Source organism: Camelus ferus, chromosome 14 (assembly GCF_009834535.1).
Source record: "Camelus ferus isolate YT-003-E chromosome 14, BCGSAC_Cfer_1.0, whole genome shotgun sequence".
NCBI classification, from domain to species: Eukaryota; Metazoa; Chordata; class Mammalia; order Artiodactyla; family Camelidae; genus Camelus; species Camelus ferus.
The window spans coordinates 40405556-40423039 of NC_045709.1; the positions used below are offsets into that span (position 1 = coordinate 40405556).

The window sequence follows — 17484 nt, forward strand, 5'->3', positions numbered from 1 at the left end:
GGCAACGTCCAGAGGAACGCAGAGACATCGTGTCCTCATCGCTTCGTTCTAACTCCTACCTCATTCGGTCCACTTGTTTCTGCGGCCCATTTCCCAGGATTTCCCCCCATTAGGTTGGTCTGTAGGTCAGCTTGCCTGACTTTGTTTCACTGAAGGCTTTCAGGGTATGAACGAGCCGAAAGTTACCATGTATATTTACACAAAAGCTTTGGCAAGTTCTCACCTAGACACTTCATGAAAAGAATGAGTATTTTCCAGTGGCATGAAGTGGCTGGGTTTCTCTGAAGTAAGGAAAACAAGAAAAACATTGTTCAGAAGTATTTTTTTGGAATCAGACAAAGCCAAAAGTATCTGATTTTTCAGCTTCAGTACAGAGAAACAAAACCTTTCTCTTTGGAGAAATTATGAGGAGAAAAGCAGGAATTTTATGCCGTTTCTCTATTTCCAGCCACAGCAACTTTGTATCTGTGATTGTGTCTTTGTTTCCAGTATTTTCCATCTTTGGTAGCAGCTCTGAGGATTTATTCAGCAAATATTTATTTTCCCTTTACAAAATCTGAGCCCCACTGCCCATGATAAATGATAGGTGTAGAGCCTGGCTGTGGAAGCACAGAAATGTGAGGGGGTCCAAGTGCAAATAAAGGTTTGAATAGCCATCTCTCACCATCCCAGAGAGACCCACAAAAAGAAAGCGGCTTATTCAGCAAGAAAAAAAAAAATAATAAGAGCACAAAATAGAAGGACAGAGAACAGATTTTTCCCCCCTAAATTTGTGAAGTATTGCTAAATGACCATCCTTGAAACAAACCAAAATTTGACATTTATAATTCAATGAATAGATAAGAAAAAAACAAAAGAATATCCTTTCTGAGCCTTTGGTCAGCTTTATCAATTTGGATACTTTTGCATTGAAAGAACAGCTAAGAAGTTGATAAAACTAACGATTTCTATTATTTGGATGTGACATTGGCAATTTATTAAACACACTCATTAGGTAAGCAAGTGGTGGGGGAAATTTTAAAAAGTCTGATGGAATTGCTTTTAGATATTCAAGGTGTGCCCATTCTTGGGAGGATGTAAATATTTAAACTCCTTCCTGTTGTCAGCAAATACTTAAATGAAAAGACTGCTGAAGTGAGCATGAGGAAAACTGAAGATTTGTACTTCGGTATTTTGTTTACAAGCCAGTTTATTCCGAAATGGATATTCTAACGTGTCTGAAGTGGAATAAGGTAACAGTACTTAATATGTGAGGCCATCGAGGCAAAGGGGAAAGCAGGCTACAAAACAGCTGAGATTAAGCCAAAGGAGGGCGGGGGCGCACAAGGTGTGGGTGTCATGAGATTCTGCCCCCTGCCAGGAGAGAGCCGCTGTGGGGCCCCTGAGCTTTCTAGATACCATCCTAAGTGGGAAACAAGCACTTGATTTACATTGTCCGTGAGCTAAATCTGGAGCAGTCATTCAGAAGAAGCATAATTATTTCTGGTACTTAGACTCGAGAGAAATTTCTCCCTCCCAGGGGTCCTCATAAAGAAGCCAGTGAGTCATCTGGTGAATGTCCTGGAGAGTGTCCCCAGGTGGGGGTGGGGGTGGGAGTGGGGGCTGAGACAGTCCATGGAGGAGCTGCCTCTTCAGACCCCTAGGGTCTCGCATCCACTCTGCCACTCAGTAAGTGAAGTCACTTAACCTCTTGGTGACCGAGATGCTTCAACTGGAAATCAGGGGCTTGGGTGACCTCTGGGGCTCTATGCAGCAGTAAAATTCTGTTTCATGGATACTTATCATTATAGTATGTCCTTAAAAAGCTCAGCTTGCTACAATTTCTTTTTTTGTCTTAGAAGGGGATATTTCAGTATCCTTGAAATACAGCTATGTACATGTGTTTGTGTATATGTATTGAAACTTCTTATTCATTGAGCCGCTGTTCTGGACAGGGTCCAGGAAGGAATCTACACCAGTAATTTGAAAAGGGAGTATTTAATACAAAAGAATTAACTGGTAGCAGATACACAGCCTCTAAGAGGGGATAAGGGAGAACTCAGAGAATCCCCTGGGGCTGGGAGGCAGTACCCAATGTAGGAAGGTAACCGGGGTGACAGTGGGACATCCTCGCCAACACAGATTTAGACGTCACCGGTGAGAGTGTGGCTGGACCCACTGTACCATCTGCTCTCCTGGGTCTCCAGCCTGCTGGTCCACACTGTGGATTTGGACTTGTCAGCCTCCATATTTGTGTGAGTCAATTCTTGACAATAAATCTCTTTCTCTCTGTATTATACTTCCTTTTCTCTGGAGAACACTGCCTGACACAGATTTTGGTCAGTAAGGATCGGTAAGAAAACACCATGTGGATACTTTTTAAGGATTTAATCTCTATCTCAGTGGTTCTTGACTGGAGGCAGTTTGGGGACTTTGAGCAGTATCTGGAGGCATTCTTGGTTGTCACCACTTGTGGAAGGTGATATTGGCATCTGGGGGTAGAGACCAGTCTGTATCTATAATGAAAAAGTCAGTCCTCCACCACAAAAATTGTCCTCTCCATGTTGTCAAGAGTAGCAATGTTGAGAAGCCCTGCTCTGTCTAAATGGATAGTAACAGAAATATTTTAAGCAGACCTGGGTGTAGGGGGTTGGGGTGAGGTATTGGGAGAGGAGAGCAGTAAGACTGATGTTTTGCATTTGAAAAATGTCTTGCTCTAGAGGAAGTCCATAGTAGATATACACTGAGATCAAAGGGGTCTTAAGAAATACTGCGGTCAATACTAGCCTTGTAAAACCCTAAGTAAAATTTGTTTGTTGACTGTCTTTCATAGTATTGTTATTTTAAAATCACAGCTATAAAATTCTATACCCTGTCTTTCAGGAAGAAGGAGAAAATGAGAGACAGCTTTATTTAAATGGCTTAATGTAGGGGAAACAATTAAGGCATGGATAACATCCATCATCGAGTGATCTTATTCAGAAATGACGTGCCACAGATTTCTGTGAAATTAAAGGTTCCATTTATTTTCTATTAACTCAACTTTTAGACTTAAAAATATTTTCAGGTAAGCATGCAACAAATTCCTTCAAATTTCCATATGGTTAATTAAGTTTTATTGAAGGCTCACTCTGCAGGAAGTCATAAATACCCAGTGGAATGGTAATGAAGACTAAATTCTGAGATTTCTAATTTGAAAGCACAAGACCCTTAGCTGAGATCTCAGGGGAAAAGATCCTGATTGCTATTGGAATTTTCCTTCAAAATTCTCATTGAACTAAGTGGATTCCCTACCTAAACCCACTTCATCAGTGTGCCAGATTTCACTGTATTTTCAAAGTAGCAAGCACTTCTTTAGATCCAGGAAAGAAAAAAAAGGTGGATTTCCACTATACAGCCAGTGAAAATAGCTAAAAATAAAACTGTCCCCCAAATTAATATCGAAATCCCCTTGTCTTAATGCAAAAAGAAAAAAAAAATAAGAATCTCCATGCTGGCTGGGAAGTAAGTAACCATAAAAATATTCCTTAAGTAGACAAATCCTAGAGTATTAAAATTCAGGAGATTCCATTTGATGAGAAAATATACATCATTCTTTGCTGTGTTGAGCCTTCTCGACACTTCTGTTAATCTGTATCTTTAAGCTTCTCTTCCCCCATTATTTGCTTCAAATAAAAAAGCAAACAAACTAGAGTATTAGAAAGGAAAACTGGTGAAAACTCAAATCACTTGGTAGTTACCAATCAGTGGTGTCACTTAGATACTTAGCACTTGAGATCATAAAGACTGAGTAATATTTGGGACTTAGAAGTGTATTTACTAAGTACCTGAGTATTCAATCCAGAGGGCAGAGGTACGAATTTTTAAAACTATGAACTGCCTGCGTTCCGCTGTTGTCCTTGAATTGGCCCCAGAGTTCTACATTTTACTCCCAGTGTTTACACATACTCACCTTTCACTCACAATCCTGATAAGGGGAATTGCATTTCTTTGGTGATGGAAGCAATTTAGATAGTGGTTAAAAGGAAGTGTTGGTGAACACTCAGCTGCAGGGGTGATGTCTGTGATTTTTAATGACCGGCCTGGGAAGAATCAGAAGCACCATTTATAACAGCGTCCACCTTCCTACCTCTTGCTACATCACATTTTAAAATCAAAGGAAACAAAGATTTTAAAAGAGGGAACATGAGGCCAGCTGTTCACAGTGTAGTCCCTGAAATCAATCTACTCCCCTGGGGGACACTTTAAATGTAAGACATTTTCCTTCTAGCTTGGTCACTTTTTTTGTTTTGGTTTTTGACACTTTGCTCTTTACCAGATTGTTGGCTGACAAACTATTTTTAAACATTTATGTGACTTCTGCTTATGTATTCCAGAGGGGGAGAGGCCTTTTGTTATAGGTAGTAAAAATCAAGCGAAACAGACAGTCGGGGTTGTGATTTGCCAGAGGTCAGAGGTCATGACAAGTGAATGACTCCAGGGGCCTTGAGGTCAGAGGTGTAACTGCGGTCCCATGACCCCAACTCGGCTTTTTACATCACAAAAGAGGGCAGTGCTCTCCTAACTTCTGTGCGGGCATGTACAGGCAGGTTCACGTATTTCCTTGAAAAATTATTTCAAAATGATTCTGCCCATGATTATTTTTTCCCTTGAAACCAAGTGGCATGAAATAAGCTTTTATATAAATTGAATGTCTCCTTAGCCTTCTATTAGTATTCCACATTGGCAAGCTAGCGGACGAAGAACTAACAGAGATGAATATGTGTTTTTTTCTTAAATGGAAAATAAGCACATTTTTTAGAAGATCAAAACCCAAGCCAAGGAAGTGCATTTATCTTCTTTGTTTTCTTTTCTAATCCCAAGTGTGTTTATTGAATGTATCTAAAAAATTGTTTTTCTTGAGAAAATAACAAAGAGCAATAGTGATCTCTCGTGCTTTCTATTTGGGATATTTCTTTATGCTAAACTCAGGTCCCAGTTAGGTTTTGTAATAGGAACTATTCTGGTATTATAATGTGTTTTTTCTTTTTCTTTCTTTCTTTCTTTTTTTTTGGTGCTAATTTGTAACAAGTCAAATTTCAGTGATGCCAAGGCCACCGTTTAGGTCAGAATGTGTGCGGCAGATCTCACGATCTGTTTATTAGTGGCTGTAGCTGTCTAAACCATGTAAACTGGAGGGAAAATGCAAAACCTTACTTTTCAACTCCATTGGTTTCTAACCTCTCATGAGCACTTAATTCCTCGTAGAGAAGGAAATAGTCACGCTGTAGAATCCTGTGGCCCATGAAGGGTAATTGGATAACATCTTTTGAAAGATTTACAAGGCTGCCAAGGATTTTGCCAGCTTTAAACCTGATTGATTCAGTGTGAAAAGATCTGAACAATTCTGACCTAAAAGTTTAAAGGCAGACCTTTCCTGTGAAAGTATAATTTAGAGCCTGTAATAAAATTGTATTGGAAAACACTACATTGAAGAACACAGCCATAAATTGCAAAACAGCATTATGTTAAAGGACATTTTTTCCCTTAAGTCCTCTGAAAGAACCCTAATTGTTCACCAAATACTTTAATAATGAGGTGTTTGGGGTTTGGCTTTTTTTTTTCCCCCTGGAAAAAGTTCCTAAAGAAAGGCAAAACTAGAAGACTAGCCAACTATTTTGCCTCCCTAACTAAAAAGTTTGACTTCTAGCTTATACATACAGATGGAATTTCTACAACTTTTTTCTTATTAGATAAAATAAAGAAAAGCAAAATTTCATTTATCTTTAACAAACAAAGAGGAGACCAGACAGACTTGTTTTCATATTTTAATTTTTCAAAGTGCTGATTCTCATCATGTATTAATTTCCATTTTGACCAAATGTGTACACTCATAATTAGTGCGGTATTTCGTGGGTAGGCGCAAATGCTTGTGATGACTCAGACAGATGAATGATTAAACATCTTCCAGCTAATTACTCCAGGCCATTAATTATTTATCCAAGTCCATAAGTCTATCATCTGTTTTAGCCTCTCTTCTACTGCCCATTTTAGAAGAGGCAGGTTTAGAAAAACTAAAACATAAAAATTTCAAGTAAATGAAATCAAGTAGAGTACATACATCTTTTTTTTTTTTTCCTTTTACTTTAGAGTTGGAAAAATTGAGACTATGGTGTTTAGACAAAGGCCTGTTTATCTTTAAACAATACCTCCTTTGTGACATGGTCACTAATTTTGCATTTCCTGCTCAAATTTCAGTTTGAAGGATTTAGGGAAAAATTCCATGTGCTCACTTACCTGTGATGTGGGTGACATGCCATTTGCCTTTTGGTTCTTTGGACCATGCAAACTAGTCTTAGATGTCTAAAATAGGAATCTCAATTGATGGGTACTTTTGCCACTATACACATATTTACATGTGACCAGAATTGATTGCTTTTTATGTAGATTTTCGAGCACACTAACTTTCCAACAAATTGATAGCCTACCTCCCTGTCATCTTCTGAAAAGACAGAACTGTGGCACTTAAGAAAAAAAGCTTCAACTAAGAAATATGTATGGGAGGAGCCCTCTTCCCTGTAAACTTGTTTGTGCTGAGAAAAGGCATTCAGAAAGGAAGGACAATGTGCTGGGCTCTGAGATTCCTTTCCTGAAGAATCAGGTAATTAGTTAGCTCAGGCTTTCCCCACTTCCATGCTCTAACTAGAATTCTGTGTCTAGGAGGTAATTCAGCCGGCCACCTGAAAATCCCCCCCTGTCTCGTGAATTGAAAGAGTTCCCCCTTATTGCATTAAGAGTCGAATAATTTCCCCGTATCAGCTTCCAGCTGGCTGTTAGCAGTTTCTGCAGGGTGCATTACTTCACCGGTCTACACCGGTACTCGAAACTGGCACAGTCCCCAGAAGTTCTTCTTCAGAACGTTACAGTCAGTTAAGCTGAAAATTGCCAACTACTGGAAAAGTACCCCAGGGTGAAGGAAGAGGCAAATTAAGAATTGGCAATACAAATATTTTTATATGTTCACATCACATCAGGTATCTTTATACAAAGTCATCCTGCAAAAAAGGCTTAGAACAACCTCTTCAGGAAGCCTGATTTTGAGTTCTGGTGCCACCTAGTGGTAAGGGGAGGAAGAGACGATGCAAAAGAGGCAGAATCCTCACCCGGGGGATCAAGACTATTGTCTGATTAATTTCCTTTGTATCACTCACTATGTGTGTATGTATATAATTTTATCATTTTCCTGATACAGTACTTTTCAGGGCTCCCCATCAGTTAAAGGACTGAGATCAAATCCGTGTTATGCTGACATTCAAGGCCTCCTACAATCCGATTCCAGTCAATCTTTGCAGCATTACTTGGCAACCATTTGCCGTGAATTTTTCATAACAGCCAGGCTGGTCTGGCCTCAAACAACATTCCTTACCTTTGCTCGCGTTGCCTTTCCAGCCAGCATAGATTCTCTCATCCTTTTAGAATCTCATACTTTGAAAGATCCTATGGTTAGATTACATGTCTTCAATACTAATGCCTCTCATAAAATTCCCTTGTAAGAAGCCCTCCAACTTTTTCTTGAATAGCTCCTGAGGCAGTGAATTTAATCTCATCTGAGATGGCTTGTTCTATTTTCAGCTCCTTCTGGTGGAAAGTTTTCTTATAGGGGACCCACACCTCCAGCTGAAGAGCAGGGTGAGTGCTGGATGTAGGACTTTGGAACAGGGTGGGTTCAAACGCCAGCTTTGTAACTTTCTAGTTGTGTGACACTGAGCACGTGGCAACTTCCCTAGGTCTTAGTTTCTTTACCTATAAAATAGGAATAAGAACAGTGCCTGCTATCATTCAGGGTCATGAATCAGCTTATACGTGTGAAAGTGCTTAGAACAGTACATGACATGTAGTACATGCTCTATAAGTGATTGATTACATTTGCAACTAGGGGAAATCATTAAGATGGGGTGATGGTGGTAGTAATGAGAACAGATGAAGAGAATGTGTTGAACCAGCATATCTCAGTGTGGCTACCTGTAAGATGCTCCACCGGCTAAGGTTCCATGGGGACCTCAGCTGGGAGATGGGATCTGCAGCTCCCTGCTGTATATGGCTGTAGCCTGTACATTTATAGATGGTGATTAGAATAATCAAGGCTGTCAACATCTGACGTATAACAACCTGCCTTTATCTATCTTGGCATTTCCTAAATCTATTTGACCCAAGAATTCTTTTTAATGCAACATCTTAGCATCTCATTACCCATCTATGTTTTAGGAGAGGAGTCTTTGACTCCAAACCTTAAAGGACAAAGCAAATAACGTAGGCCAGGGAAGAGGGCTGGGTGGAATATGGTATGGAGTAGGGTGAATTCCAGGCAAACTAGAGGGCACAGAGCTCACCTATGTGTGTTTCAATCTGGCTTGTGAAAAAACACCACGCAGGCCAGTGGAGACATAACTGCACGAGGAGTCTGGGTCACGTTCAGCAAATCTGGGATTCCTGCAGAGCAAGAGGAGAACTAGTTGCATAACCTGGGGAAGAAACAGTTTTCAGAGATTCTCAAGACAGGCTAAAGATTGTGAAGGAACAGTGAGAGATGTGGAAGCAGGAAAGAGGAGCCTCCTGGAAACAAGAAGAGGCAAAACAAGGGGGTCTCCGGGACCAGAGAGAAAGTGCGTTGGCTTCCTTTTGCTGCTGTTACAAATGACTGCAGACTTAGTGGCTTAAAACGACACACATGTCTTATTTTTCAGCTCTAGAGGTCAGGAGTCTAACCTGGGTCTCACCGGGCTGCACGGATCGCAGGGCTCCGTTCCTCCTGGCAGCTCTCGGTGTGGGGGATTCCACTGCCTCCCCTCCCCCAGCTTCTACAGGCTGCCTGTGGCCCTTCGCTGGTGGCCCCTTCCTCCAGGGAAGCCGTGTCCAGTCCTTTTCACATCACATCCCTCTGACCTCCTCTCCTGCCTCCCTCTCCCACTTTTAAGGAATCTTGTGAGCCCCCATGGGACTCACCTGGATATTCCAAGATACTGTCTGTTTTCAGGTCAAGCAGTTAGCACCACTGACTGTATCTGCAGCCGTGACTCCCCTTGGTCATGTAACACATATTCATAGGTTCTGGGGTTAGAGTGTAGACATCTTTGGGGGGGAGGGCACTGTTTTATCTGTAGCAGAGGGTAAATAGGAAGAATACTGCAGAGAGCCAGGATCTGAGCTCCCTGCCGCCCCAACAGTCCATCCTCTTTATAACAATGGGAGAGAAACTTGGGAAAAGGGAAGGAATTTGAACCCTCCTTGGCAAGAAATGAGGCCCATCATGCGCAGTGTGTGGCTCTGAATAAGCAGCTCTGTGGTGTCTGTGCACATGAGAATCAAGATGCCCCTCCAGGAAGATGTGTTAGAAAAAGGGGCCTCTTCTAGCGGATGAATTCCCCCAGACTCATCCTTCGCTCACCTGGGGATGGACAAGCCCATGAAGAGGGCCCTCCTGCAGGCTGGTGCAGGCCCCGGGATGGGCGACTTGGTGGGACGGGTGGAGGGCCCTTGCAGCCTTTGGCCAGTTCCTCTGTTCGAACACAAACGCAGGGACAGGCCAGAGACAGCCTGCGTTCCGGGCTCCCTGAGAAGGTTCTCTGCACCCCCTGTCACGCTCAGAGACACGCTTCTCCCAAGGCTTTCCCCAGCTTCGCAGAGATTTCTCAGCCTTTAGTACAGAGCTCCGGAATAGCCCATGGTACGTATTATCTTGGTTTCTTCCTTAAATAGCTTCCTTCTTGACAGTGAGTTTGTGGAAAGAAGGGACATTTAAAACTTTTTTTTTTCCCCAATTCCAGCAGAATGTCAGTATTTATATCATTAGATTTACCACTGGTGGGGAGTGTGAGATGATTTTACATAACATAAGGGTAAAGTTTAAAATATTTCTAGTAAAGTATTTATGTGTTAGGAAAAAATACATGTATTGATTCTTGATAGTCAAAGCGTGGTTCTTAGCCTGAGCTGGGAGCTTGTGAGAAAGGCAGGAACGGCCCCATCCCAGACCTGCTGCATTGGCATCTTCGCCTTAGCTTCATCCCCAGGTGACATGCACGTGTCGCAGCTTGAGAAGCACTGATCAGAGCATGAAGCCCAGGATGTGACAGGTGACAGTGTGTAGAGCAGGGCACATTTTAGACATGAGTCCATTTAAGGTTCATTGAAAGGGAAATTGAATGTATAGATGCTGCCTAAATATGGCAAACTGTGAGGAAGGTAAAAAATGACTGAAGTGTGGGAGACAGTGAATTCACACGTAGCAGTGACAAGTCAGTGTGTGTTGAGTTAGCTGGATACTGACGATCCTATGCCTTTGGTACCACGTTGTAATGCTAACCTCATAGGTACCTAGTTCTTTCTTCCTGTCCACCCATGTCCTGAGTCTGTCCCTTTTTCTTGCCTAAGTCACCAACTTCAAGGCCTTGCCTTAGTCATTTCTTCATGTTGTCAGTTAATAGATACTTACTGAGGACTTGTCTATGCCCTATTCTAAGTGTTGATAAATGAGTGAAAAGTCCCTGCCCTGATAGTTATGGTATTACGTAGATATTTATAGATATTTTGTAGATAGATATTACATAGATACTTAGTATGTATAGATATTATACTACCATACCTGTGATCTCTGAAATGCTTTTAGGCACCACGAGCGACTCCTTTATCACTGATCTCTAAGAACAGACCCGACTTTGCCCAGGTTTGAGTGAATCACACGCAGCAGTGAACACATGCAGACGTCACCACATTTGAATTGTAACTGAAAGTCTGCCTAATCGTACGACAGAGGTCTAGCTGCACATGAAGCCAAACCTGCCGAACAACGGCCACAATGCAAAGCTGCACCCAGGTTGCAGAGGTCCTGGGGGCGTGATCCGCCAGGTCTTCATTCCCTGATGGGCGCAGCCATCAGCAGACGTGGGCCCTCGCGGGCAGTAACAGCCAGGGGTCGTAAACGGTCACACGGCCCTTTGCTCCGAGGGGCTAATTGCTGGTTGCTGCTTTGAGGCTGCTACATGGGGCAGTGCAGTTTGGCTCTTGGAATCCTGGGCGTTAATTGTTCAACCATATCATCCTTAATCTGACCCGCACAAATCCAGGAATTTTGGAAGCAAGATGCTTGACCTATAAAGCCTATTAATCTTCTCAGACTCTCAAAACAGCCAGGCTTCATGATGCAGATAAAGGAAAGTGCTTGTCATGATTCTGTTGTCCATTTACGAGTAAATCTTTTCTGACGTAACATTAGGGACATTGTCAGGTGGTGTTATGCTGGTTTGACACTTCCAAATGCCTAAATGAAGCAATTCATGAGTGGTCTGGAGTGTAGTTTTAAGATTAAGAGACATGGGGCATTTGGACCTATAGAGTATCACTCACCTTTAAGAAAGCCTTATTATTTGAAGATTTTGGGAAACTGGCAAGCAGTGCTTTATTCCCTAGAGAATTGATTCAGTAATCCCATGTAGGTCTTGTGTGTGTGTGTGTGTATATATATATATACACACATACATACATACATATATTTGACAATTGAAGCCTTTTTATTATCTAAGACATTCAGACAATCACTTCTGCATGTTATTTTGATTCAGGAGCTATAATTTAATGTTTATCAGATGTCTTAAGTGCTTTATTTGTATCTTTTCATTCTATCCTCACAGCTTCCATTTTACAGGAGAGAAAAGTGAGGTACAGTGGATTTGAATCCAGGCAATCTGAGGATCAGATTCAGCTTCTAATCCTTTCATCCCCTCTTTGTCATTAACTTAAATTTCTTAGTTAAGAGTGTCTGTGAAGCATGAGTCTGTAATATTAGGGAAAAAACTGGCTAGCTTTAAGAAAATATAAATTGAAATGGAAGGCAATTAATTTCTTTTAAGGTGAATAAGGTTGATTTAGATACTTGTGGGGAAAGGATTATTTCATGTATGAAAACTCACCATAAAAAAATCCTCTTCTCTGAATGAGCAATCATAGCATTAATCCTTCTGTTTTTCAGGTTTCATGTTTACATTTTTTTTTACATTTGTTCTTAAACTTGGAATTTTCTACCAAAATCACTGGTACAATCTCTCTCTCTCTATATATATATATGTATATTCCATAATTTATGCATAAACCATATGAGAATGATTGCCCTGGCCCTCCTTTCTCGTCTATAAATCTTCCAGTTCTCCAGTGTTTGGGAAGGAAGTAAATGCAGTAGCATAACCAGCAACCAAAGAGGCTTTCAGTCAGCGCCTTGCCCAAGCCTGACTGGCTGTTTGCGCCCCCGTGTCTTCTATCTGTAACATGAGAACTACAGCAGAACCTAATAGGCAGGGTTAGAGGAGGGTTACATGCAGTAAGGAATGTCAATAGTACCCTCTCTGTGGGGGAACTTGAGGATTTGAGGCTCCACGCCTGTTTGCTGATGTGTTGGTAAAGGACCAGGTCTAGTTGAGAGGGTTAAATTCCAGCCCCCGCTCTTTGAGTCAATAAGCAGGGATCCAGCCTAAGCGCACTCAAGAGTCACCCCCCTGTTCTGTGTCAGTCACGCTGCACCTCTTACGAAGGCAGTTTTCCCTCCAATGTGTGGTGGCCTTGGGGGAGACTGAGAAACAGAGAAACAAAGACCTAGTCAAATTAAGTCACTGAAAAATCACTCAAATAATACACGCTGGAAGGTCAGGATGGCACCTTTGTGCAATATGATTAGCATATCCATTAGAAAATTTTTCAAATGCAAATTTTTTCTCTATTGTTGTGACTATGGATGCAGACATTTTTGTGTGGCCATGAGACTTACATATGGGTTGTTTAGATTTCTTTCTTTTGAAAATAAATTTCTTAATTTCAAGAAATAAACCACTTTTTTTTTAAACTATTGTAAGATTCCTTAAAGAAATCTGAAGAGACACTCAAATGTTTCAAATAACTATTCTTCAGTACTTAGCACCTATTGGAGTATTTATAATTTTAAAACACTTTATTTTAAAATTACTTTAGATAATGTTTTTTGAAATGGCTTTCTAAAAATTACTTTTGGGGATGATTGTAGTCATTGTGTAAAGCCAGCAATTAAAGAAGGATTTGATACTTCAAAAAATAAAACACTTTTGGCATGTGAAAAGTCATTTACGATCACACCTCAAACTTTAGCTGTTAATATTAACAGGGATAGTTACAGCTGAAAGGGTCGTTACACACTTAGAAGGGAAGTTTCACTAAATATAGCCAGCATTAAGGAGAAGTGTTGGCAAGAAGAATTGAAAATAAAACTCTGAGACAACTTTTTGACTTAAAAATTCTATTTTTTGTGTGTGAATGTCATTTTTGAGGAAACTTTCACTTTCTAAAAAAATGAGAAAATAAGCCAGAAAAAAATGTTATTTAGCTAAAGAAGCAGGACAACCTTTAAACAGGCACATAACTAGCCCGGGGGACAGTTTAAGGCTTCATCTCGGTCACCCTGTTGGTCTGTTAGGGAGGCTTGTCCATCCCAGTTTGGTTGCAATATATTCTCTTATAATTTTAATCGAATTACATGAAAATTATTTTGTCTTGATAAATAATCTGGATTTACTTCACTATAACATGGGGTGAATATTCTTATAAGTATTATATCAGAACATTTTAATTTTTTACTAAAAATATATCTTCTTTCCGGTCAAGGACATTGGGGAAGGCAGAGTTTCGGTCTCCTTACTAAAACAATAGCCTTGCAAACCCAGTTATTTTCATGACATGGCTTTCTTATTTATTTATATCTTCTATAAGCATATCAGGAAATAACCTGGAAGCCCCAACTCGGGTTTCCACAGAGAAGATAATCTTTGCAATGTAAAGACACAGTAAATTCTTCTATCTACATGTTCTTTAAAATCCATAGGACTCAAATAACAATTATTTTTTTCATTGTGCTATAGAATAGTAATATTTTTCAGAATGGCATTTGAATCTTTGAAAGAAAGTTAAATTCATTTTGATATAAATTGAGCGATTACATTAATTGCCTCGTGTCTGTGCTCTGAGGAATTTGGGTTTCAACCCTAGTGCCACTTCACTTTAGATGTGAAATGTAGGACAAGTCACTTAATCTTCTCAGAGTTGGTGGAAGGATAAGATGATACTATTCATATACATATATATAATGCATATACACATACACATATTAAAAAAACTATGCAAAAACTTGAATCTTTATACTTATTATATGTCTTCCACCCCATATTTGTAATTTGAAATTCTATTAGCTTGAAAACTAAAAGATTTGTGTGACTCACTTGGTGGCAAAACTCATCTGATGTGATCTCATTTGGTGGCAAAATTCAGCTGGAATTTAAGTGAGGCCACGTCTAGCCTTCATCCCTCTCAGTATTATGATTCATACATTTTAGTGCAGAGATGTTCACACATTTGACTACAGGGTGCCACTCCAGACCCTACTGGATTACATTGGATATGGTATACGTATGATATTATCGTCTTAAAATTAAAAGAAAATTAAGAATTCTGAAACACATCTGCCCACAGTCTTAGAGAAGCACGTGGGTTGTAGAGGTTGTGCTCCTGACCTTCACACTGGATAGTGCTTTACCGTGTGCTTTACTGCTTGGTATAAAATACACTGGATCCTTTTCTGAGAGAAGGAGTTTACAAAGTGCACTCTGCCCAAGTGAGGAGAAATTAGGAAAGCAAAGTTGGAAGACATTACAATCTCTTTAGATCCAAAAATGGAGAAGAATGTAGGGGACTCCAAAATAATGGATTTTGAGGGCAGGAAGGTATGCTTATGAAAGAAAAAGTCACACGGATAGATAGGTTAAGCTGGTCAGCAGTTGTTTTACTCAAAGAATTATGTGAAAACTCAAGTTGTTTTGCCCAAGTTAACAAGGAACAGCTCAAACTCTTAATATCATAAATTCTAAGCTGTATGTTTTCCATGTTTTAACTTTCCTGAAAGCAGCGTATATCTTACAATTGATGTAATCTTAAAATGTACTCTGATCAGGTAGAAGAGATGAAGTGTTATTGCTTGAGTGTGCTCGACCTTGGCTGTTGTTTCTGGCAGCATGATGGGAAAACTGAAACCTTCAATGTCTCAATCATAAACTATCTAAGGACCTTAATAGGATGGAGTCCTAGTGCATTCAGGCTGCTATAACAAAAATACCAAATGCTGGGTGGCTTGTAAAAACTTATTTTTCACGGTTCTGAAGGCTGGGAGGTCCAAGATCAAGGCATGGGTAGGTTTGGTGTCTGGTGAAGAACCCGTTCCTGATTCACAGATGGCCACCTCCTCACTGTGTCTTCACATGGTGGAAGAGGCAAGGGTGCTATCAGACCTGTTTTATAAAGGCATTAACTGTACTCATGAGGGAGGGTGCCACCGTTATGACCTAGTCACCTCCCAAAGACCCCTACCTCCAAATACCATCGCACTAGGGATCATGTTTCAGTGTATGAATTTTGGGTGGGGGAACACAAACATTCAGTCCGTAGAAGCAGCTCTTAATTGTTACCTGAAACCCTCCATTGTCAGCATCAGTTAAGATCAAGAAAGGACCAGAACTTGCAGGGTGTCAGAAACTTGGAAGAAGACCCCGAAGACAATATTAGGGCGTATTTTAAGATCATTACCAGCTTTCTGGATGGCACAGAGGGTGCTATTTTATGGGAAAACAAAGGTGCCTATGACTCTTTGTTGGAAGTGATCCAAAAGAGTAAGATGTGGTGAAGAAGTTTTGGAATTCCTTTACCAGTTTATTTTTATTCTATTTTCCCTTTTATGAGTGCAAAAGAGTACGACATGAAAAGCATGATATGCATAAATAATGTTTTGCATATTTTTTCAACAGCTATAAAACAACAATTCTAGTTATAAGAAAGCATTATATCAGTTTAATTGGTGGATTAAAAAAAAAACTAGCTATACGTGAACCAGGGTGCAACGTAAAATTGATAACATCTTAGATTTGATGAAACACCATTCTCCTTTATAGACAAAGGCTGAAAGGACTTGGGGGTCAGGGATTGACTGGGCAAAAGGCAGATATTCCAATCTCTGATTATGCTTGTTCTGCTCTGCTTTTTTCCTGAGCCCAGGTTCATCTCTTACTTTCCCTCTGCCCTTTTCCTGGTACTCTGCTGCTAATGCTGAAATGGAGTATCCACTTCATTAATTTCTGGCATTTCCAGCACATAAACCTTTGAGTACAGGTCAAAGACTGGACTTTTGGCCACAAGCAGCTTAAGTGGATGTTTTTTCTCAATGATGGCATATTTCTAGAAAGGCTAGGCTGTATTTTCATGAGTTCTAACCTAATGCAAAATAAACTGAATTTATATTCCTTCAGTCTTATCCAGCCTACATAGTTTTTCTCTTAAATTCCTATTAGAAAGAAGAGTCTGAGACTAATTTTGAAGGTTTTTGATGTGCAAAATTGTATGCCTACAAGTTGAAACAATGCAGTGCAATAGAAATTTTGTTAAATTTTTAGCTTTTGCTAAAGAACACTGAATAGCGCAATTGTTTTATATTTAATTTTCCTTGAATGTCACAGTGACTAGGACATTTTCAGATTCTTTTAATTTTGCTTGTATAATCTGAATAAAACTGTATCCATTGAGGCCAATCCAAATGTGCTAACAGATTTAAAAGAAACAGAAATCTTTTGTTGGAAAGTAAAGTCTTTGTTGATGTCTTCTGTAAATAGTTTTGATATGGCTATACAGCATACTTTGTAAGTCAACTATCTACAGTCTAATGGTTAAATGAATAAGCTAAGTTAAGAGCCAGGCTATCTGAGTATGAATTCCAACTTCATGACTTTTATTTTTAAATTTTTAAATTAAAAAAATTTTTTAAATTGAAGTACAGTCAGTTACAGTGTCAATTTCTGGTGTACAGCACAATGTCCTAGTCATGCATATACATACATATATTCATTTTTATATTCTTTTTCATAAAAGGTTATTACAAGATACTGAATATAAGTTCCCTGTGCTATACAGAAGAAACTTTTAAAATCTATTTTTACATATAGTGGCTAACATTTGCAAATCTCAAACTCTCAAATTTATCCCTTCCCACCCCCTTTCCCTGGTAACCATAAGATTGTTTACTATGTCTGCGAGTCTGTTTCTGTTTTGTAGATGAGTTCATACTGTCCCTTTTTTTTCTTTTTTTTTAAGATTCCACATGAGTGAAATCATATTTTTCTTTCTCTTTCTGGCTTACTTCACGTAGAATGACAATCTCTAGTTCCACGCATGTTCCAACTCTGCCACTTTTAAGGTGATTTTAGCAAAGTACTCATTTTCAAAGTTCCAGAGTTTTCTGACGTGTAAAGTGGAGGATGCTAAAATTATATTACTATTTTATAGTGTTGTTGTGTGGATTAAGTTGAATTTATAGATGTAAACCACTTAGACAGTACCTGTTACATAATTAATAATAAATGTTCATGACTGCTATTCATTTTTAAAGTCTTTTTTATATATTGCTCTCCCTCATAG

General features: G+C 39.7%; 1 long non-coding RNA gene across 3 annotated transcripts in view; it reads left to right on the forward strand.

Moving 5' to 3' along the window:
- LOC106730574 overlaps positions 1 to 17484 on the forward strand; it is a 290488-nt gene that overhangs the window by 157979 nt on the left and 115025 nt on the right. For 2 of the 3 annotated variants that reach the window (XR_001367033.2, XR_004325909.1), the window contains exon 1: positions 1136 to 1232. The exons of the other annotated variant lie outside the window; for it this stretch is intronic. This is a non-coding gene — a long non-coding RNA (uncharacterized LOC106730574). Of the gene's footprint in view, positions 1 to 1135; positions 1233 to 17484 lie in introns of those variants that run through there. 3 annotated transcript variants of the gene reach the window in all.